The sequence below is a fragment of the Ictidomys tridecemlineatus genome, chromosome 15 (genome assembly GCF_052094955.1).
Source record: "Ictidomys tridecemlineatus isolate mIctTri1 chromosome 15, mIctTri1.hap1, whole genome shotgun sequence".
In the NCBI taxonomy this organism is placed as follows: domain Eukaryota; kingdom Metazoa; phylum Chordata; class Mammalia; order Rodentia; family Sciuridae; genus Ictidomys; species Ictidomys tridecemlineatus.
The window spans coordinates 16,839,468-16,861,734 of NC_135491.1; the positions used below are offsets into that span (position 1 = coordinate 16,839,468).

The 22,267-nt window shown below is 38.5% G+C and overlaps 1 protein-coding gene and 2 pseudogenes across 1 annotated transcript in view; 2 read left to right on the plus strand and 1 right to left on the minus strand.

Moving 5' to 3' along the window:
• The window catches only part of Znf461 (zinc finger protein 461), an 82,175-nt gene extending 67,493 nt beyond the window's left edge, over window positions 1-14,682 (minus strand). Inside the window, 1 exon segment of the mRNA XM_078033158.1 lies at window positions 14,457-14,682. The gene's annotated coding sequence lies outside the window, so the exon portion shown is untranslated.
• On the plus strand, window positions 9,767-11,360 carry LOC144371015 (mortality factor 4-like protein 1 pseudogene; annotated as a pseudogene).
• A 528-nt stretch (window positions 14,683-15,210) lies between the features above and the next one.
• On the plus strand, window positions 15,211-21,455 carry LOC144371018 (uncharacterized; annotated as a pseudogene).
• Window positions 21,456-22,267: the final 812 nt, after the last annotated feature.

Sequence of the window (22,267 nt, forward strand, 5' to 3'; positions counted from 1 at the left end):
AAGATATATTCCTGCTTATTTCTGAATTCAAACCTAGTCCTAGTCCTCGAGGAAACAGCAACTAAAGAAAAGACAAGAAGAAATATGAAGGTCTGAAGTATGGAGAAAATAAAGGGATCTCAATGGGCAGCCTGCCTGTTTCCTTATCTCCAAACATAAAACAATTCCCTAGGAAGGTATACACCCACCCGGACAATTGAAAGATACACCCAAAATCCATAAGTTATTTAGGAATTGATATCCTTATCAAGTAAGACTAGGTTGGTGGAGTTGTGTATCATTGCATTTATACATAAATCCCTCTAACCAGGGACAAGGCATTCATACTTTTCCTGAGAAAAGTCTACAGTCTCAGGTCCCTGAATATTACCAATTCCTGAATTGACAAACCCATATAATACTGGTGAGATTCAAACAAATGTTTTTAATATGAAAAAGATGGAGAAGGACACTGAGGGATGGAGAAGATATATTGAACAAATGGGAAAGAGCAGAGTAGACGGCAGAGGTAGAGAAAGTAAAATGAATATGACTAGAACAAAGTACCTCCATGCTCATGAATTATCTTGTAGCTAAAGACGATTCTCCTTCACACACTGGGACATTCTCCTATTCCATGGCTAGGGCTAGGCATGAATAAAACATATTTATTTGTTATTTCCCCAATAAATTAAAAGGGTAGAAAGATACACAGCAAGCTCTAGTATGGCAAATTATTTTTTTTTTCTTTTAACAATCATCCATGACTTTCCACTTTTTTTTTTTAGAGAAAGAGAGAATTATTTATTTATTTTTTTAGTTTTCAGTGGACACAACATCTTTTTTATTTTTATATGGTGCTGAGGATCGAACCTAGCGCCCTGTGCATGCCAGGCGAGGGCGTTACTGCTTGAGCCACGTCCCCAGCCCACTTTCCACTCTGATTATAAAAATTTCAAACATACAGCAAAGCTGAAAGAATTTTACATTGGATATATCCAATATACAAACCATTATTTATCAAACATTTAATATTTATGTGTTCTTTTCTTCCCTTTTTTCCATTAAAGGAAGACATAATCTTTCAAAAAAAATCTACAAAAATAAAAACAACACTTCTATTGCACATAAGAGCAGGTTGGCATAATTAAAATATATACTAAATACTAAGGATCTTCATTATTAGACAAAAATCATAGGCAGTTTTCTTTACAAAGCAAGTTCTTGAAAACTGTATTGCCGCAGTCTGTCTGGGCACAATTCAGGAGCCTTGTCAAAAGAAACTAACTTTATTTTTAGAACTACAAACGCCAAACAAAACAGCTCCTCAGGAAAAAACCCTCAGAGCCCAACTGCCACCACCGGCTTCCACAAGCCTCTCACCCCCACCAGCCTCTCCACCTCCCACAATCCTCCTGCTCTTGAGGCCGATTGGCTGGGTTGTGTGGGCGGAGCCAAAGAAGTCCCCCAATGAGCAGCTCCGTGGAGGAGCCAATCAGCTAGATGTTGCTGGGGCCGCTGTGAGCAAATCATCAGCTGGCAGTCTGAAGGGCAGGGAAACAGCCCAATGAACATCACCCCAGAGGAGCCAATCAGCTAGATGTTGCTGGGGCTGCTGTGAGCCAATCATCAGCTGGCAGCTGGAAGTTTGCTGGGGCCCCTTTGGCTGTGGCTCTCAACATCTCCCCCTCTCTGTTTAAACAACAAGCATGTGGCTTAGGGACTGTGCCTGCCTTAGGTTGTCCAATACTATATATGGTCCTTACCCGTCTTCAGATGAGCTGACCTCAGGGCATCAGCCTCCTGTCTTAGGATGGTACCATTGTAATTGGATCTTACCCATCATTGACTACCGGTCCAGTATACAGCCACACCTGTGGAGAGGTCTTTGTACCAGTGGGGGGGTGAGGTTCTTTGCCTCACCTCTGTTGGCCCCCAAATTTTAGCTGAACGATCATGACAAGCAGAAGGGAGGAAGATATACCAAGCCAATTGACGGCTCTTGTTGGGAAAATTGTACCACCGATGACATCATAAGCAAAAATACCCCAACACTACCACAAGTCGCTGCACCAACAGATAGTTCACAATGCATACAAGTGAGTTCACAATGCATACAAGTGACACATAGTTTAGGCAAGTTCTGTAAGCGGTTCAGTGATGGCTATTACAGAAACTGTAGATTAGTTTTATCTTTGTCTTCACCGGCACAGGGATGAAGACAGGAATTCTGGCAATAATGGCTAAAGAAAAAATTATGTAACATTCCAGAAGGCACTAAAAGAAAACAATTTTCTTAACAATTTACATTATCTTGAAGAGAATTATTAAATATAATGAAAAGGAAAGGTGAAAGTAAACAAACAGATCTCTTAACCTCCTTTTTTTTACATATTAAAACAATTCTTAACAGTTATTTACCCAATTTAAATTAAACCATTTAAATCATGTGAATAAAAATAATATTTGCATCCATTTTTTCATGAGCGCTCATCATATATGATATATGGACATACGTACATTCAAACATATAACACAAAACACAAGTGTGCACACATAATACATACAACACATAACATAAAAGTAAAGGCCTTACAACTTTTTACAGGTGAAATCTCCATTGCAATGTTTAAAAACTCTATAGTCAAAAAATAAAAAATAGAATTGATCAGCAAAACATTAACCTAGGTCTGTATGAGCTCAAAAAACAAAATAGAACTTCATGATATGGGAAAGGGCAATAATAAAATAGATATTGAAAAAAGCATCCTGGTTCTGTCACAGATGTAAGGATAGCCAAATTGGAGTTTTGGATATCAGCTGTTATGGATTTGAGCCAAATCATCTTCTTTTTGGTCTGTAGAAATCGCTTTAGTTAATCTTTTTGGAATCCAAATCGGCTGCTGTTCTCCCTGTGGAAACACAGAAACAGGCCCCCGACTCCAGACAATCACTGGGTCAGGACTTTAGTGAATCTCTCTGGAATCCAAATTGGCTGCTGTTCTTCCTGTGGAAACACACAAACAGGCCCCCGACTCCAGACAATCACTGGGTCAGCACCTTGGTTAATCTCTCTGGAATCCAAATCAGCTGCTGTTCTTCCTGTGGAAACACACAAACAGACCCCCGACTCCAGACAATTCCTGGGTCAGGACCTTTCCATTGTCCTGTTAGAATATCTTTCCAAAGTACCGTGGACTTATGTACATTTTTTGGACACATATGCCTTTCTGCAGCACTAAGTCCTGAGGAATCCAAATTTTAAAAGTTTAGAGTAAAAGGGGTTATTTTAAGTTTATCTTTGGGGACTATATATCCCTTCCTAATTCCGTCTTTTTGCTTTAAGAAGTACATTTTAATAGTTTGATGAGCTCTTTCAACTATGCCTTGTCCCTGTGGATTGTATGGGATTCCTGTTATATGAGTAATGCCAAATGATGAGCAAAATTGTTTAAAAGAGGTAGAAGTATAACCAGGGGCATTATTTGTTTTTAACTGTTTTGGAATGCCCACAGTGGCAAAATTTTGTAAGCAATGAGCTATAACATCTTTAGTTTTTTCTCCGGCATGAAGGGAGCCCATCAAAAATCCAGAAGTATCAACTGTAACATGCAAATATTTTAATTTTCCAAATTCTGGCAAGTGTGTGACGTCCATCTGCCAAATATGGTTAGGTATCAATCCTCTAGGATTGACTCCAAGATTAACTTGTGGTAAAAAGGTCACACAATTTTGACATTGTTTTATTATTTGTCTAGCTTGTTCCTTAGTTATTTTAAAACGCTTTTGTAAAGTATTAGCATTGACATGGAACCTTTTATGAAAATTCATAGCTTCTTCTAGTGTGGAGAAAATATGTATGTCATGTGTAGTTTTATCTGCTAAATCATTGCCCAAACTAAGGGCTCCAGGCAATCCTGTATGTGCCCTGATATGTCCTATAAAGAATGGATCTTTTCTGTCCCAGATTAAACTTTGTATAGTGGAAAACAAAGAGAAAACAGTAGAAGAAGAGGAAATCCTACCAGCATCTTCAAGGGATACTATAGCATTAACTATATACTGACTATCAGAAAATAAATTAAATACAGAATCTTTAAACATCACAAAAGCTTGTAATACTGCATTAAGCTCTACCTTTTGAGCTGATTGTTTGGGTACTAAAAATGTAAAAGTTTGATCAGGTGTAACTATTGCTGCTGTACCATTATTTGACCCATCAGTGAATATATTTGGACCATTCATGATAGGTGTTTTTCTTGTCATTTTTGGAAAAATTACAGGATGCAATGACCAAAAAGACAATAAAGGATTAGATGGTAAGTGATTATCAAATGAAACATTAGATTTGCACATGATTATTGCCCAAGTATTTAACTCATTAGCTAATTCATCAATTTGATTCGTAGTATATGGAGTAATAATTTTATTGGGAGAAATTCCAAACAATGCCTTTGCTGTTTTTATTCCTTTGAGTATTAATTGTCCTACAGCCTCAGGATACCTAGTAAGAATAGTGTTAGGAGAATAAGATAAATGTATCCATAATAATGGAGCTTCTTGCCAAAATACTCCTGTAGGAATATTTTTTGTTGGTAGTACAATAAATAATAAAGGCAAACTTATATCAATTCTATCCAAATGCATATTTTCCATATATGTTTCAATGATTTTTAATGCCTTTCTTGCTTCAGGCATTAACATTCGGGGTGAATTTGGATCTAATGGACCTTTTAGGATATCAAATAAAGGTCCCAATTCTCTGTTGGAATACCTAGATAAGGCCTTATCCAATTTATGTCTCCTAATAACTTTTGAAAGTCGTTAAGTGATTTGAGTTGATCTACTCGTATTTGAATTTTTGGTGGACGGACCATGGTTGAGGATAATAGAACTCCTAAATAATTAATTGGAAAATTTAATTGTACTTTATCTATTGCTATCTCTAGATTATAATTTTTTAATAAGTTTGTAAGTGTGGCATAACATTCTAGCAATGTGTTTTTAGCTTTGTGTGCTAATAATACATCATCCATATAATGAAATATTTGTAGTTCAGGATTTTGATTTCTAATTGGCTGGATTACTTTGTTAACATACATTTGACACATAGTTGGGCTGTTAGCCATCCCTTGAGGGAGTACTTTCCATTCATATCTCTGATCAGGACCTTCATGATTTAGTGCAGGGATAGTAAATGCAAAACGTGGACTATCCTCAGGATGAATTGTAATTGAAAAAAAACAATCTTTAATATCTATAACTAAAACATACCAAGTTTTTGGCAAAGCAGACAATTGAGGAATCCCCAATTGAGCACGTCCCATAATGACCATTTCATTATTAATGGCTCTTAAATCTTGCAATAATCTCCATTTACCAGATTTCTTTTTGATGACAAAAATGGGAATATTATGGGGAGATACAGAAGGTTGTATATGTCCTTCCGCTAATTGTTGTTTGACCAGATCATGGGCTACTTGTATCTTTTCTTTAGTCAAGGGCCACTGAGGAATCCATACTGGTCTTTCTGATTTCCATGTAATTTTTATTGTTTCAGTGGCCCTTTGTGAAAATCCAACCCATGTCTGTCTGTTCCTTGATCTATTTGTATTGGTGCTGCTATACCTTGTTCTTGTTTTTCTAATCTTTTTCCTTTCCTAAAACCTTGTCTAGCCATAATAGTGGGTGCATTTTGATTGATATTATTTGTTAATGTCAAACCTAATTGATCTAAGACATCTCGTCCCCATAAATTTACGGAAAGATGATCCAATACATATGGCTGTATAGTTCCTTCACATCCTTCAGGATCCTTCCAATCTAATACCATTGCACTTCTATCGGGATTAGTCGCCACTCCTAGGCCTCGAAGCATTTGAGTGGCTTGTTGTAATGGCCAATGTTTTGGCCATTCTTGACAAGAGATGATGCTAAGGTCTGCACCTGTATCCAGTAGCCCATTAAATTCATGTCCTTGAATATTTAGTTTTAGCATGGTGCGAGAATCTAAATTTAAAGAAAGCATAGCCCAATCTACACCTATAGAGCCTAATCCCTTGGAACCTCTTTCTACAACATGACTGGAAAATTTATCATGTAGGCTTGGTATTATTAGTAACTGTGCTATTCTATCTCCTGGTGAAATTACTGATATACCCTTTGGAGAACTGGCTATAATTTTTATTTCACCTTCATAATTGGGATCAATTACCCCAGGACTTATCAAAAGTCCTTTTAGAGTAGAAGAGCTGCATCCCAATAATAAGCCTACTGTTCCTTTGGGAAGAGGTCCTTTCACCCCTGTGGGAATGATTTGAACTCCTATCTCTGGAGTTAGTACTGATTTGGCAGAGGCACAGATGTCCAACCCTGCGCTCCCTCTGGTTTGTCTGATGAGGGATCTGATATCCTGGGCACTACCCTGATGGGGTTGCTGGGGTTGCTGGGTTCCTCCAGTGCTCCGTATATTTGTGGTTTGGGGCCCCGGAGCATTGGGGCCCCCTGTACATTTTTTGGCAATGGAGTCCGATGCCTTTGTCCACGATATTGTGGATAAACACCTTGTCCTTGTTCGTTTTTTGATAATGGAGTACCCTCTATGGTGGTTTGAGAATGGCATTCATTAGCCCAATGTCTCCCTCTACGGCACCGTGGGCAAATACCCGGTATTCTACTCGTTTGATACCTAGTTTTGTTAAACCCTCCTCCTATGGGGCAATTCCTTTTAAAATGTCCTGTTTGTTGACAATTGTAGCATGTTCTTGGCCTGGCATATAAAGCCTGTTTTACTGCAGCTGCCACAATTTGCCCTTGTTCATTAATGTCTCTGGCATCTAAAGCCTGTTTTACTGCAGCTGCCATGACTTGCTCTTGTTCATTAATGTCTCTACATAATTTAATATATGTGTTTAAATCTTCCTGTTTCCATGGTCTAATGATATCTCTGCACCAACGATTCGCTTGGTCATAAGCCAGTTGTTTTATTAATGGCATTGCTTGTTCTGTATTCCCAAAAACTCTGGTAGCTGTTTGAATAAGCCTATCTACAAATTCAGTGTAAGGTTCATTAGCTCCTTGTATTATCTTAGATAATTGACCTTGTAAACCTCCATGTCCTTGTAAAGTCTTCCATGCCTTAACTGCATCTACAGCAATTTGTAAATAAACACCAGGATCATATGCAATTTGTTGCTGCCGATCCTCATAAGGTCCCTTTCCTAACAACATATCTAGATTTCTCCGAGGATAACCAGCTGCTGCATCTCGCCTAGCCGTCTCCTTGCAAAATTCCTCATTGGCAACCTTCCATAACAGGTATTGTCCTCCATTTAGCACAGCTTTACAAATATTAGCCCAATCTGCTGGCGTCATGTTTAAGTTGGTAATGGATTCGACCAAGCTTACAGTGAAGGGTGCTTGAGGACCATAGGTTGTTACAGCCTCTTTTAGCTCCTTCAATGATTTGAAATTTAAACCCTGGTAAATTCGCTGCCCTCCTACCTCAAATACAGGGCATACTTGAGATCCTGTCTCAGGATCCCAACTATCAACTGCAGGGGTTGGGAGCCTCCTAGCATATGGAGGTGGTGCTGTTGATTGGACACTTATGCCCTCTGGTGATAGAATGCTGTTAGTAGCAGTCTCCTGTAGAGGTGGTGCTGTTGGTTGGACACTTTCGCTCTCTGATAGAAAGGTGTTATTAGCAGTCTCCTGTTGTAACTTTTCCCCTGGCTTTTTCTGCTTTACACTTTCTTCCTCTGTCTCACTAGCTCGAAAGACCTTCTCTTTTACTTGAATCTTTTCCTCTTTCTGACTAACTTGAGAGACCTTCTCTTTTACTTGAATCAATATGTCTTCTCCTTCCTCTACCTTTGTCTGAACTGAAGGCTTTGGACTAAGCAAACCAGATACGAACGTCCACAATGGCAATGTACCAACTGGCAGAGTCCCTGGGTTGTTCTTTTCTATTCTTTTTAAATCTTCACCATGATGGTTCCATTGTGATATATCTAACAACTCCTCCTTAAAAAGCCATGGGCTACATTTTTGTATTATATCAACGTATGCCCTGACTGCTCTTGATTTTACTGGGAAGCCTCCTTCCTCTAATAATTTACTTAACAGTCTTTCGGTTTGTTTTTTACTAATTTCTGATCCCGTATTTCTACTATAATACAACCCAACAAGATGATGCCAAACAAAACCAAGACAGAATCCAATAAAAATGGAACAACAAAAATTCATTATAGCCTTTCTATCCTCCTGACATGTGCATCCGTCCTTTCTCCCTATCTGTTCCTCAGACGCAAATAGTTTTTCCTCAGATGTGAGCGGTTTTTCTTCTGTCTCATTCATCTCCAGGGACAGGCAAGTTAAAACAAAAATGAAGCAAAACAAAAGAGGAAACTTAGAATGGCTACCCATCCCTCAGGGGTGAGCAGTTTACTTACCCTCAGTGGCTCCCCGTGCGAGCCACCAAATGCTGCAGTCTGTCTGGGCACAATTCAGGAGCCACTTGTCAAAAGAAACTAACTTTATTTTTAGAACTACAAACGCCAAACAAAACAGCTCCTCAGGAAAAAAACCCTCAGAGCCCAACTGCCACCACCGGCTTCCACAAGCCTCTCACCCCCACCAGCCTCTCCACCTCCCACAATCCTCCTGCTCTTGAGGCCGATTGGCTGGGTTGTGTGGGCGGAGCCAAAGAAGTCCCCCAATGAGCAGCTCCGTGGAGGAGCCAATCAGCTAGATGTTGCTGGGGCCGCTGTGAGCCAATCATCAGCTGGCAGTCTGAAGGGCAGGGAAATAGCCCAATGAACATCACCCCAGAGGAGCCAATCAGCTAGATATTGCTGGGGCTGCTGTGAGCCAATCATCAGCTGGCAGCTGGAAGTTTGCTGGGGCCCCTTTGGCTGTGGCTCTCAACACTGTATTTCATCTTAGGAATGCAAAACATAACTATTCCATTATTTTGGATATTTTGAACAAGAGCTCTGAGTTCCTTTACAACTTTAAGAGTCTATAGTGCTCAAAAACTTATGTATCTGGATAATCTTCTTGAAAGGTCAAAATATAGAAACCTAATAATATCCTCTTAAAGATATAAAGACAAAGCAACAAAATGATGAGTATAAAACTGTCTTTAGAGGTTATTTATTTATTTATTTTTGGTACCAGGGATTGAATTCAGGGGCACTCAACCATTAAGCCACATCCCCAACCCTTTTTTGTATTTTATTTAGACACAGGGTCTCACCAAGTTGCTTAGTGCCTTGCTAAATTGCTAAGGCTGGCTTTGAACTCTCAATCCTGGTTCAGCCTCCTGAGCCACTGAGTAGAGGATATTCTTTTAGGGGGATGGCAGGGCACAAAAGAAACTTTTCCAATGCTTATCATTTCAGTGCTACATACATAAACATTCCATTATTCTTTTATAGTATCAAATGCTTCATGCCAAATACAAGCATGCCTGTAATCCCAGAGGCTTGGGAAGCTGAGACAGGAGAATCTCAAGTTCAAAGCCAGCCTCAGTAAGTTAGGTACTAAGCAACTCAGTGAGACCCTGTCTCTAAATAAAAAAACAAAATAGGGCTGGGGATGTGGCTTAGTGGTTGAGTAACCCTGAGTTCAATCTCTGGTACAACAAAACAAAACAAAAGAATAACAAAAACAAAAAACCCTCCATATGTTTCCTTAAAAAGGGAAATCAAAAATTAAGAAAGGAAGTTGGGTGGAGTAGAGAGTAGGGGGCGGTAGTCGGGGGTGGTGGGAGAAGGAGGTGGCGGCGAATCACTTATAAATGGCGCCCAAACAGGACCTGAAGCCGAAATTCCAGGAGGGTGAGCGAGTGCTGTGCTTTCACGGGCCTCTCCTTTATGAAGCAAAGTGCGTTAAGGCGGCCATAAAGGACAAACAAGTGAAATACTTTACACATTACAGTGGTTGGAATAAAAATTGGGATGAATGGGTTCCAGAGAGCAGAGTGCTCAAGTACGTGGACACCAATCTGCAGAAACAGCGAGAACTCCAAAAAGCCAATCAGGAGCAGTATGCAGAGGGGAAGATGAGAGGGGCTGCTCCAGGAAAGAAGACATCTGGTCTGCAACAGAAAAATGTTGAAGTGAAAACCAAAAAGAACAAACAGAAAACACCTGGAAATGGAGATGGTGGGAGTACTAGTGAGACACCCCAGCCTCCTCGGAAGAAAAGGGCCCGGGTAGATCCCACTGTTAAAAATGAAGAAACATTTATGAACAGAGTTGAAGTTAAAGTAAAGATTCCTGAAGAGCTAAAACCATGGCTTGTTGATGACTGGGACTTAATTACCAGACAAAAACTGCTCTTTTATCTTCCTGCAAAGAAGAATGTGGATTCTATTCTTGAGGATTATGCAAATTATAAGAAATCTCGAGGAAACACAGATAATAAGGAGTATGCTGTTAATGAAGTTGTGGCAGGAATAAAAGAATACTTCAATGTAATACTGGGCACTCAACTGCTCTACAAATTTGAGAGACCACAGTATGCTGAAATCCTTGCAGATCATCCTGATGCACCCATGTCCCAGGTGTATGGAGCGCCACATCTACTGAGATTATTTGTATGAATTGGAGCAATGTTGGCCTATACACCTCTGGATGAGAAGAGCCTTGCTTTATTACTGAATTATCTTCATGATTTCCTCAAGTACCTGGCAAAGAATTCTGCAACTTTGTTTAGTGCCAGCGATTATGAAGTCGCCCCTCCTGAATACCATCGGAAAGCAGTGTGAGGAGGTGTACTTCATTCACTTGTGTTTGGATCTCTGTAAACACATTTTTGTTCTTAGTCCTTCTCTTGTACGAATGATGTACTTTGAAGATGTTAGTATATAACAAAATTGATGTTTGTTTTCTGTTTGAATTTAAACAGAGAAAATAAAAGGGGTTACTGCTCCTTTTTTCCTTTCTTTCTTTTAATTTCATTTCAAAGTTGCTACCAGTGTATTCAATGATGGACAACAGAGAGACATGCTGTAGAGTGTTTGCCTAGTTGACAAAGCTGCTTTTGAATGCTGGTGGTTCTATTCTTTTGACACTACGCACTTTTATAATATGTGTTAATGCTATATGACAAAATGCTCTGATTCCTAGTGCCAAAGGTTCAATTCAGTGTATATAACTGAACACACTCATCCATTTGTGCTCCTTTTTTTTTTTAATGGTGCTTAAAGTAAAGAGCCCATCCTTCGCAAGTCATCCATGTTGTTCCTTAGGCATTATATCTTTGCTCAAATTGTTGAAGAATGGTGGCTTGTTTCATGGTTTTTGTATTTGTGTCTTATGCACATTTTAACATGATAGACGCAATGCATTGTGTAGCTACAGTTTTCTGGAAAAGTCAAATCTTTTAGGAATTGTTTTTCAAATCTTCAATAAATTTTTTCTTTAAATTTCAAAAAAAATTAAGAAAATAAACATGTTTGTGGAGAGTACTTACCCCAATCAACAATCATTAAATCATTACTAATTAATTAAACCCCAAGGCTAAACTGGGAGGCTCAACTATTTTCCTGAAGGGAATGCATTTAGGCTGCATCATGAAGCACTGCACACACTGAAACACTGTCAAAGAGTGGGAAAATAGGGGGCAAGACCGTGCTGCTGGGCACAATCATTCATTCCCTGACAGAATGAGAAGATCTGGGATGGTTTCATAGGCAAGTTGAGCAAGAAGTTTCTAGATAAAGAAAACAAATGTTCATGCAAATAAGGGGGGGGGGAATCCCACTATATTTCAAGGAAGATATATCAGTTCACCTGGAGTATAGCTTTTAACACATACCTCAGAACCTGAATTATGTTTCCCTAGATTCCTCTCCTGTAAAAGTATAGCATCCTCAAAAAGCAACTGTGGGGGAAAGAGGAAAATTTTAAAAGCTCCCAGAGATACCCAAATAATTCTACACTCTCCTTCCAATATCCTTACTATGTTGTCTACCCCTACTTTTCCTTCCTCCAACACACACACACACACACATACACACACAACACACACGGGAAAAAATCCCAGGTTTCCCTAAGTATGTGGGAACTTAAGAAGAGCAAGATGGAGTGGATTCTGAGTAGATTAGCTCCAATGCTGAGAGGGGCCCAGAAACCTTTGCAGGAGGAATTCAGGCAGATTGTTAACCTAATCTCAAAATGTTAATCTGGAATGCAGGTGGGTACAATAACATGACCCCATAGAATTCTCCCTTTGCAAGTATGCCAAGAATTTCCTAAAGCAGCATTTCTCCAGCTACAACCTAAATTAAAAACAAAGACCTCAAGCTAGAATGCCTGTACACATCCAGAATCTATACACAGGCATCCAGATGCATGCACCAAGTTCAAGACATGAAATCTCTTGACTTCTCCAGTCTCTTATTTCAAACAATTAAATTAAGAAGGGACCACCTAATCCATAACCAAAGACTCCAAGGCTTTGAATATCTAGCTACACAACTAGAGAGGAAGACAAATACAAAGCTCCATGACAGATATGTAATGTGAAAGAAAAACTTTCTGTCTTAAAATATTGATATTTGCTCATTGTTAACATAGCCAGGCCTAGCCTGTCATGCCACTGATAAAATGAACATAGCCAAATTTCCTATCCATCAAGGACCATAGTGGATTACCATTGAAATAAAATTTCAATTTTGGTGTAGATTGGAGGAAACATATAAATAGGTAAATTGAGGATAAGAACTTTGAAGAAAAATAAAATAGGGCAAGGGGATAGGAACTGTGCACTTGTTGAGATGTTCACAGGGAAGGATTTTCCAGTTTAGTAACATGTGAGGAAAGCCTTGAAGGAAGCAAAAGATTAAGTCATGTAGATATCAGGAGTGAGAAAATTCCATGCAAGGAAACCAGCTATCTCAAATGCAGAGAGGCAGAATTAAGAAAAAAATGCTAAATGAGATCAGAGCAGTAACAGAGACAGACCACTGTGGAGATTGGTTTTCGTTCTGAGTGTGAAAGGAAGCCACAGAAAGTTTTAAGGAGTGACATAAACTAACTTATTTTGGAAGGATTAGGCTGGCTAGGTAAGTGTTCTACACTGAGTCACACTCCCAACCCCTAAGAAGAAACTTTAGTGGTGCAATGAAGGAACAAGGGGGATGAGTAAGGGGGCTATTGGAACATCGTGTGAGAGATGACTGTGGCCTCGACATGGAGTAACTGAGCTTTTACAGAAAGGCTTCCCACCTCCAAGTTCCCCTTTCCAGCTTTCCCTTATTCATTTATGCACAGGCACATCACTTTTCTCCTCACTCTCTGGAGCTTCCCTCCACCCTTGCTCTTAGTAAGAAATTTTAGAATAGTTCATCAAAATCCTGCAAACAAGAAAATAAACCATAGGTAGTTACAGAGAGGAAAGATAAGGTGATCAAATAGAGCAGGTGGACAGCAAATACCAGAATTGTTAGGCAGGATTCAACATACTAAACTTCAAATGACAATTAATTAGATGCAATAATATATGATGTCTGTGAAAAAAATACAGATAGAAAGAGTCTGGAAAGGCAGTAAGCCCAGGTTACCACAGGCTTTTAATTTTACTTTTCCTGTATTTACTGAAGACTATTTCCTACGATTTTTTGTTAGTATAATTCCTCTCAAGTAATCGAGAGTCTAATACCACATCTCTGCAATTTAACATGAAAACAAAACACTCCTATTTTTAAAAGTACTTTGGACATTCACATTGCTAGATATTTGTTTCTGGCTCCTTCTTTGGATGAAGTTCCAATCTTGCATTCTCTATATTTTTAGTCCATGTTATATAATACTTTTTAAATTTGTTGTAGTTAATTATTATAATTTTTTGTTCCATCACCATTCATTTTAAACATAGATGTAACTTTCTATTACCCAAAAGACGGGCTAAGTCACCTTGACTAGTTCTCCACTTCCTTCCAGTTCGTAAATATTAGAGATCCAGATTATAAGCTTTATACAATCACCTCCTGGTAACCAACTTGTTAAAGGATAGCATCTTGACTCCACCTACTGACCCCATTCACTTGGACCCCACCAAAGTCTCAGACCTTCCAACACCTGCACACATGGTGTTGAAAACAGACACAAAATTACACAGTTCCAACCACAGAGTCACCAGCTCAGCACATTCCCGTGCACAATGCAACTCATTCAGGCAGTCACAATCACATACCCATTCTGGGAACCCGGAATCTTCACCACACAAAGTCCCAATTACACACCAGAAAGACACAGTAACAATCATAATCTCTCCTCTCTTTCTCCTCTCTTCAGCTCGCTCCAAACGCGAAGGGACCCGAGCCAGACTCCTCACCCTAGGCTTTCCCTAGTTCCGGTCTCGTACAAACTGGCCAAGTTCACTGGATTCCAAACGCCGTTCAACAGCTGACAGCAGAGACAACGCTTCCGCCAAGCCTCGAAGAGGAGCCTGAACCCCTGCCGTACCTGTTGTCGACTTGGGCGCCTCTGGGAAATGTAGTCCAGAGCCCTACCGCAGGCCTCCCTAGTCCTCTCAGGACGGAAGCTGGGCTTGCTCTCTTTTACCGCGTCTCCGCACCAAACAAAACCGCGGGGCCCCGGCGCCAAGTGAATCAGAGCCGGAGCGCGCGCCCGCCCACCCGCGCGCACCGGAGCTCCTCGTCCCGCAGCGCGGTGACGGTCCAACGACCTCAGGACGACCAACACCGACTCGCGGCGGAAGCAGCTCCGAGCCTCAGGGCCTCTGGGACTTGTAGTCCCCGGCCTCAGACGCAGCCAGCGCAGCGGGAAGGAGAGTCGCGGGATCCCTCTGCGCCCGGAGCCTACTCTAGGGCTAGGTAACCTCACTGGCAGCGCCCGAAGAGACGTCCGGAGGTGCCGGCTCGCCCGCAGAATGCAGAAGGGGTCGAAAGCCGGCCCGACGGGTTTCTCTTCGTCGGTCCTTGAGTCCAGACCTCGGTTTGCCCAGCGCGGAGGGTCAGGGTGAACTGAGACTTGACAGACCCGTCCTGATAGGGTTGAGGAAGCGACTGCGCAGGATTCAAGGTTTTGGGTGTGTGTGTGTTGTGTGTGTGTACACATACGTACGCACTCAGGTGAGAAGCAGGGCAGAGTTGAGGAGAGTCCGAAGACGTTGATTGTGTGTGACTGGGTGTGAATGTGGGTCGTCTGTTTCTGACACCGGGATTGTATCTTTACATCAGATAAAAATCTACCTCAAGTTAGGCATTTGTACATTGATAATAAAAAGGAAAAAAAATAACTGTTATCTGATAAAGTACATAAACTGACTTTAATGTTAAAATAGGCATATTTATTATGGATTAGAATGCAAAAGCAACATACCTTTTAAAGCAAGACATAAGACTTCAGAATGTCATGAGATGCTTGATTTTGTCTTGTTAAAGACCCCAAGTACAGGCACATAGTCTTCTTTGTGTCACTGAATTACTTAAATTATATAGGTTTAAATATACCACCTTAGTGTTTTCTTTACCACTGAACTACATCTCCAGTCCTTTAGAGCTTTTATTTTGATACAGAGTCTTGCTAAGTTGCTTAGGGTCTGGCCAAGTTGCTGAGGCTAGTCTTGAACTTGCCATTCTCCTGCCTCAGCCTCCCTAGTAGCAGGGATTACAGGCCTGAGCCACCACTCTGGGCTTCACCTGTTCATGATTCTGAAATGTCCAAAGTATATTCATTTTGTATAATGTTCATCTTGTATATTTCTTTTGTATAATGTTCTTCAACTTGGGTTTATACATTTTTAGGAGAAACATCACATAAGTGATGTTCTTTTTCCTCTCAGGAGACACATATCAATGTGTTCCATTACTAGTGATGTTAATATTTCTTTTTTTTTTTTTTTCGCGCCCCCCCCCCTAATACTTCTTAAAGTAAGGCTTCTGTGAGACTTCTCCACTATGGAGTTAATAAATGAGTATGTTAAGTTCATCAGTAAATAAATAAAGAGCCTGAGAAATGATGTTTGTAGACTCCCAGTCCTAGCATTACAGAGTTCTCACATAAAGTAAGTTCTAGAGGGACTGAAAGATGATAAATACATAACTGGCACCTGATCATCTTGGGAATTTCCTTTAACTATTTCTTTTCTTGGGTCATTGGTTTCTGTAGCTTTTTTCCCCTTTGTTTAGTTTTTTGGGGGGAGTGGGGGGGGGAATCCTCCTGTAGCACCTTAAGATATGTTAATTTAGAAAGTCGGAAATTGACTCAATGGTAGAGCACTTGCCTAACTTTCATCAGGCCCTGGGTTCAACCCCTAACATCACAAAAAAAAATCACAAAAGATAGGTTAATTTGAGGTAAAATTTTGGAACCTTTACAAGTCTGAAATGTCTTTATTCTAACTCTTTGGATGATTGTTTATCTAGATTTGGAATTTTAGGTTAGATAGAGTTTTCCATTAGAATTTTGAGAGAATTCTGTATTATTGTCTTCAAGCTTGCCATGACAATTTGATGGATATTTTGTTGTTCTTTCTCCCTGGAAGCATGTAGGATCATCACTTCAGACCTATTTTTCTAAAATTTAATAGAGGTATGTTTTGGTGTGGGTCTTTTTAATCCTTTTTGTATAGGGTGCTCAGTGGACCCCTTTATTTTGAAGAATCATGAATTGTATTTCTCTTGAAATCTCATATTGTTCACTGAATTTTTCTCCCATTCACTTTCCTCCCCTTTTTTTCTGGAACTCCTTTCAGCTGGATGTTAACATTCCTCATTTTCTCTGCTAGTTTCCTCATTTTTTATCTTTTTTTTTCTATATCTGCCTTTTTTTTTTTAAGCTAGGGTTTTACTAAATTGCCCTGGCTGTTCTCTAATTTGTGATCCACCTGCCTTAGCCTCCCAAGTAGCTTGTATATAGGCATGCACACCAAGACAGGCCTTAACTTTAAAGTAAGCCAGTTACAAGCATGTCCCTGTAGTCCCTGCTATTTAGGAGGCTGAGGTAGGAGGATGGCTTGAGCCCAGGAATTCAAAACCAACCTGGACAACATAGCTAGACCCTGTCTCCAAAAAAATCTTTTTCTTAAATGTGTATCTTATTTTTCATTTCCAGTAGCAGTTTTTATCATATCTGCTGCTTCCTTGCTATAATACTTATGTGCTATTGGTGAGTGTTTTGTTTTGGTTTAATGTGTGTTCCTAACATTATATCCATTTCTTTAGAGGTTTTCATCTGCCTTTCACATTATAGTTTCCCCTAAATATCTGTTGATTAGTAGCAGTATGTTTATTAATTATGTACTAAAAAGGTGATTATAATCTATCTATAAATATAATAGCTCTCTCTATATAAAAACATATGACATGTAGATATTATGTTGAGATACATATATAGTTAGGGTTTTTATAGTGAACCATGTGAGCCAGCTTATCAGCCGGACTCAAAATAAATTTTTTTTAAAAAATGGGATGGGGGGGCTGGGGATGTGACTCAAGCGGTAACGTGCTTGCCTGGCATGCACGGAGCGCTGGGTTCGATCCTCAGCACCACATAAAATAAAATAAAGATGTTGTGTCCTCCGAAAACTGAAAAATAAATAGTAAAAAAATTTTAAAAAATAGGAATGCAGCTCAGTGGTAGACTGCTACCTACCATGTGTGAGGCCATTGGTTTAATCTCCAATACCATGAAAGAATAAAGTAATTAGAATAAATTAAATTTTTTACAGCACTCAAAGGTATACATACTAGTCAAATGTTATTATTCTATGCAAAGTTCCTCTGTAAATTTCCATCTCAAAATTAGGGGAGAGTGGTGTTAGCACTTGAGACTTCTTTCATTTTGGTAGATTTGTTTGAACTGAAGCTAAAGATTCTACCCTGCCAATGAAACTTTATTAATAATATAATAGTGGAAAAATTTAATAGATGATGATTATAGTAATAATTTTCACATATTTACTATATGCTAAACTGATTAAACAAATTTCACATATTAACTTTTTAATGATTATTCTTTGTACCCTGTTTTAGAAGAAATTTTGGAAGTTAAAAAGCAGAGAGGCAACTGAAAGACTTATAGGTCAAGAGGGATCTATCTCCAAGAAAATACTGACCAAAGAAAAAGGTAGTGAATATGAGTAAATTGGAAAGATGTACTCTAAAATTCACATACTGTTTCTACAATATAAGTCTTGTATCAATGTGACTTACTTGGAAAGAGAAATATTACAGAATTAATATATTATGAAGGAAGCTGTGCTATGAATATAAGTAGGTTTATAGCTCATCCTATTTATAATAGCCCTGTTAAATGAAATTCATATAAAAAGGAATTCAGAATTAAATCTCATCAAATACCTGAGAATGCACAGTGGAGAGAAAGCCTATGAACTTTGTCAGTTGTCGCATACCTGTTTTACAGCAGAGGAACCCTACATCTAAAGAATATTGAAAAAAACCTTCATCCAGTTATTCAAACTAATTGAGCATAAGAAAATTCTAGCTGTGGAGAAATCCAATGAATGTAACAGATTTGGAAAATTCTTTTACCAAAAGCAAAACTTCATGGAACTTGAGTAAATTTAAACCTTATGATTGTGAAAAAGCTTTCATTCAGGTGTCAAACTTCCCAAGACACCAGAAAATTCATATTGGAAAGATATATTGTGCATGTAAGAAATGTGGGAAAGCTTTTAGTCACAAATCAAATAGCATTAACCATGAAAAAACCCATGTAGGGCAAAAACTCTTTTGAGTGTAATAAATGTGGAAAAGCTTTCAACCAGAAGCTGAAATATGCTCTGCTTCAGCCAGCAGAAGTACTTCATTATTACTCATTGTAGGACAGAGATCCTACAAATGTAAGGAATGTGGAAAATAATTCAGCCAAAAGGAAAAACCTTCTTACCCATCATGAAATTCATACTAGAAAGAAACTATTTGAATGTAATGACTGTGAGAAAACATTTATTCAGAAGTCAAGCTTCATTAAACACCAGAAAACACATATGGGAGAAAAATGCCATAAATGTAAATGATGTGGGAAAACCTTCATCAACAAATCAAATCTCACAAAACATGAGAAAATTCACATTGAAGAGAAGCCCTTTAAATGTAATGAATGTGGAACAGCCTTTACCCAGAAGCAGTACCTCATAGAACATCACACACTTCATACTGGAGAGAAGCCCTTTAAATGTAATAAATATGGAAAATTCTTCTGTCAGATCACCTCACTTATTGTACATGTGAGAATCCATACAGGTGATAATGGATATTCCTTATATTCATAAGGAATGTAGAAAAGCCTTCTCTCAAAGCTCATCTCTTATTGAGAAGCCATACAGGTGAGAAACCCTATGGATGTAATCAGTGTGGGAAAGCTTTCTCTCAGTTCTGAACTCTGGCTTCACGTGACAGAACACATAAAGGTGAAAAGCCTTATCAGTGTAGAGAATGTGGGAAAGCATTCATCCAAGAGTCATACCATATTAGTTATCAGAAAGCTCATATTTATTCAAGGTAATATAAATTCCTTGAATACACCAAAAGCTTTAGTAGGAATTTAGAACTCCTGAACATTAGATAATTCATTCTTGGGCAAAACATTAGGAAGGTACAAAAGCCTTTAAGCAGAAGTCTTAAGAAAACAGAACATTCTTATGAGAAATATTAATATAATGAAAAACCTGTGTTCAGCAGGATTTTTCAGTAAACATCATGGTGTAGAATCTTAAAGTCAGAAATGTACCATTAGGGCTGGGGATGTGGCTCAAGTGGTAGCGCGCTCGCCTGGCATACGTGCGGCCCAGGTTCGATCCTCAGCACCACATACAAACAAAGATGTTGTGTCCACCGAGAACTAAAAAAAATAAATATTAAAATTCATTCTCATTCTCTCTCTCTCTCTCTCTCTCTCTCTCTTTAAAAAAAAAAGAAATGCACCATTACACATTAGCATAATCCTAGAAAATTAGGATTATGCCGTAGATGAAAAGAAAAGCCAAGCCATAAATGAAGAGATAAATGGCTTGGAAAACAATAAATATTTTCAGACAACATTTTTTATTGATTTTTTAACTGTACCACAGCAGAATGCATTACAATTCTTATTACACATAAAGAGCAGTTTTTCATATCTTTGTATATAAAGTATGTTCACACCAATTCATGTCTTCATACATGTACTTTGGGTGATTTTTGCATTAAAATTCTTATTACACACATATACCACAATTTTTCATATCTTTGTATATAAAGTAGGTTGACACCCAATTCGTGTCTTCATACATGTACTTTGGATAATGATGTCCATTACATTCCACCATCCTTGCTAATCTCCTGCCTCCTCCCTTTCCCTCCCAACCCTCTTCCTTACCTAGATTCATCTATTCCTCCCATGCTCCCCCTCCCTACCCCACTATGAGTCAGCCTCCTTAGAGAAAACATTCAGCATTTGTTTTTTTGAGGATTGGATAACTTCACTTAGCATTATCTTCTCCAACACCATCCATTTACCTGCAAATGCCATGATTTTATTCTCTTTTATTGCTGAGCAGATAATACTATTATTGGATATAGAGCTGGCTGAGTGCAGTCATACATATCTGTAATCTCAGCAGCTCAGGAGGTTAAGGCAGGAGAAATTTAATATGTACTGCTTCAGCCAGAAGCAGTACATTATATTGCTCATTCTGGACAAAAATCCTACAAATGTAAGATTATTTAAATGCTAGACTAGGCAATATAGACTACTGTCTCAAAAATATCTGAATATACAACTAGGATTATTAAACTTCTATTGTGTGGGCTGGGGTTGTGACACAGTGGTAGAGCACTTGCCTAGTGTGTGTGAGGTACTGGGTTCGATTTTCAGAACTACATATAAATAAATTCCATTGACAACTAAAAAAATACCTCTATTATGCATTAATTGGCATTAGATTAGTGGAATGGAATATAAAAACTAGATATCTAATCATGAAGAATTATGACCAAATTAAACAAGTGTTTTATACAGTAATTGATGCTCCCTACAGAGAAATAGAAATTCTTGCATTATAACCTACATTCGAAAAAAATCAAAGATAGACTGAGCACAGTGGTGCATACCTATAATCTCATCTACTCAAGAAGCTGAACCAGGGCTGGGGATGTGGCTCAAGCGGTAGCGTGCTCGCCTGGCATGCATGCGGCCCGGGTTCGATCCTCAGCACCACATACAAACAACGATAGTTGTGTCCACCGAGAAATGGAAAATAAATATTAAAAAATTCTCTCTCTCTCTCTCTCAAAAAAAAAAAAAGAAGCTGAAGAAGGAGGATCAAGTGAAACACTGTGTCAAAAATAGAATTTTTTTAAAAGGGAGGGCCAGGGATGTACTTCAGTGGTAGAGTGCTATCCTAGCATGTGCAAGGCCTTGGGCTCAATCCCCATATCACCAAAAAAGGAAAAAAGATCAAACAAAACATTAAACATTTTGATTTGGAAAGCAAAATCTAAAACCTCAGGAAAATGACTTAAAAGTCTTGGATAAAGAAGTTTACCTTAAAATAAACCCAACATACAGTTTCCTTTTTTATTATTATGCCTTAGAAAAATTCTGATATACAGCTAAAAATATAACAAGATGTTCTTTGCAGTATGATTTCTTGAAACCAGAAATGCCTATCATTAAGGAAATGCTAAATGAAACTTCTTACATGCTAGAACAATTTGCTACAACAAATTATATTAATAGAGGAAGATCTCAAAACCATGATGTTGAGTGAAAATAAATCAAGGGGCAGATGATGCACATAATATAATGATGTATTTAATTTGAATAAAAACAACATTAATATTGTATACTAGGTTAGAAGTACATGTATATGTATAAAAAATATAAAAATTTGACAAATTCATGGTGGGTGCTTGCATTTGTGGATGAGGAAGAAGAATGGAATAAAATAGGTAATGATTGAAAGAGATTTGGGGTTCCGCAACTAAATATCCACGTTATTTCAAAACTACAAAGAAACAAAATATTAGGTACTTCCCAAAAGTTGTAATACCTATGCTTATCTTGCTGTTTTTAGTGTTTGTAAAGTTTGTCATAGCTTTAAAAAATAAAAGTGGATTTATATTTTAAAATAATCTAACAGTGCTCTCCATTTCCAATCAGATACTAAGGGTTTTTTTCCTAATTAGAAAATACATCTGAAAACTTCTGTTTACTATAAAATTATTTAAACATGAAATGGCAATATAATAAAAATTGTTTTAACTTGCTGTTTTAGTGTGTCCTACTGTAGTATGCATCATCTATTT